Source organism: Aplysia californica, unplaced genomic scaffold (assembly GCF_000002075.1).
Source record: "Aplysia californica isolate F4 #8 unplaced genomic scaffold, AplCal3.0 scaffold00007, whole genome shotgun sequence".
Lineage (NCBI taxonomy): Eukaryota > Metazoa > Mollusca > Gastropoda > Aplysiida > Aplysiidae > Aplysia > Aplysia californica.
The window spans coordinates 721,253-723,581 of NW_004797277.1; positions in this window are offsets into that span (position 1 = coordinate 721,253).

A 2,329-nucleotide genomic window follows, 5' to 3' on the forward strand; every position below is an offset into this window, starting at 1 on the left:
CTTGCAGAACAAGATAGAATATTACATGGGGCTAGGGCAACCCAGTTGCCACAAAGCCAGTTAAATTAAAAGAAAACAAAAAATAAATTATTCCTTTCTCATACGTTGGTACTTCAAATTTACTTAAAGAATAATAATTATAGAAGAATACACTAGATGAAAAAGACCGTGTGCAAAAATACATATAAGATGTAGGATAATTTAACGACTCTATATTCCAGGGATCATGCCATTAAAAGAGGTATTGATGTTACGCCCAGCCGAATACGAATTGATGTAAATACTGAGAAACCTGATACAGCTTATCGCTAGCGATGAAGTTGATAGTCTTTCCAGTTAGAATTAACTCAAATTTATGCTGTTGTATGGTTTTATATGATTTAGTTAGATCAAACGTGAGCTAAATGGATCATTAGCATTCAAAGATAATCTGAGCAGTACCTCTTCCGAAGAATAACATAACTCGCAAAGTTTAGAGATCATGATCTGTCTGTAGTGATTAGAGTCAAAATTTGAGGCGAACAGTTGAGTGACATTTAAAAAAAAGTTTCGCTCAAGAAAATGCATTGGTTTTCGCGGCTGGCCATTTTAACAAAAGGAATCAAATTCGGTTAAATTAAATGGTGGCAGGTAACCATCAATGCCCGAGATCCGCTTATTTTACAGACCCAGGCGGGACATTCTAGTCTTTCTTCTATACACTTCTTATTACACTCATTCACTCGTGTCTATCCGCCGTTCTTTATCTCGAACAAAACCAAAGTCATCAATACAGTCAGCGGCAGATAACTCGGCGATCACAAGACCAATTGTCTCCCCTTGCTACAGGTAGCGTCTCGTATTTTCCTCCCCTGCTCATCCGCCATCCAGCCTATTGTGAGCACAGCCAGCCTCACCTCGTCAACGTTCTTCCCTACAGCGACACGACGGTTTTCCAAAGAAACCAGAACGCGTCCTTACACAAAAGAAGCTAATATTATTTGAGGAGACGATTCCAGACGGCACGAGTCCTGCCTTATCTCGACTTACTACCTGCTGAAATGACTTTTGGCGAATCGCCAGCGCCACGCGACTTACAGACAATTATAAAAAAAGCAAACGATATCCGCTCAGGAGGGGGCAGATGACATCGGCTTCCCTCTCGGATCGTCTTGCTAGCTCGCCAAAGGACAATGACTCGCCCGTTCTACGTGTAATTGTGGACAGCTTATCGTCATTAGTCAGTCTCTATCACGCGCTCGGCAAATATAGACCCAGCTTCTTAAGGTCCAGAAATTAAAAACCCTCGGAGAATTTTTGAATAAATCTTCTTTCGAGTAGACTGGTTGCTAGCGGTTGTGTTGATAAGAGACGAGGGTATTTACATAAAATGTATCGGTCTGCCACGGGTGTTCTAATGATCTGGGAGTCTCACTTTTACAGCGGTCTCGGGTAAAATCTGTCTAGTTCTTATGATCAATAACGACATGATAAGTTACACTGCCTCTAATTGCCAAACAAATCATCGTCAGACGAGGATTTACGCGAAATCGTAAAATGGAAATACGACACAACGTCTAAGTATGGTCACTGTGTCAACATATTAATTCTACTTATTAAAATAGGGCATAGAATAAGTCTCTGGCCAGTATTGTCCTATTTCTCGTCTCTAATTGGTTGCTTATTTTGCCGTGTCTGTACTTTACGGCGCTGAGTCATGGAATATAGCTAAGATTATCAGCAATGAGCTCAAAGGCTTTGAAACACGCCTCCTGAAACGTGTACATGTGGTGCCTTGTGGCCCAACAACGTGCCGATGACGACCTGCACATGCTGGACTAAACCAGCCTGATCACGTTGGCGGTCTAGAAAGGGAGACGAAACTGGCTTAGATATTTGTGGCTTTTGCCATCACCGCCAACAGCAAAAATTGCACTCCACTGGGCTCCTGATCGCAAACGATTTTGAGAAAGACTTAAAGAGACAAATGAATCCGAGATGAAGAATCAACGAAAGACTCCTACAAACAGAAAAAAAGAAGAGACCGAATGGCAATATCTGATACAAAGCTTGTGCGAACAATCTTGTTAAGAAGATATCTTAAAGTAAAAGGCGCTCATATTTTGTTCAAACTGTCGGTCGTAGGTTACGGAGAGCGAGGGAAGTTGGGTTGGCTTAAATTTCATTTACCAGGACAGATCAAATAGACCCATCCCTTAGAAAAATCCACCAAAATAGCAACAACTCAACAAAGAAATACATGTATACCCCTCCTCCTCGCCTCCCCGCTTAAAAACCATCCTCGACAAAAATGTTCCTCCAGCAATAACTATCTCTCTCTCTCTCTCTC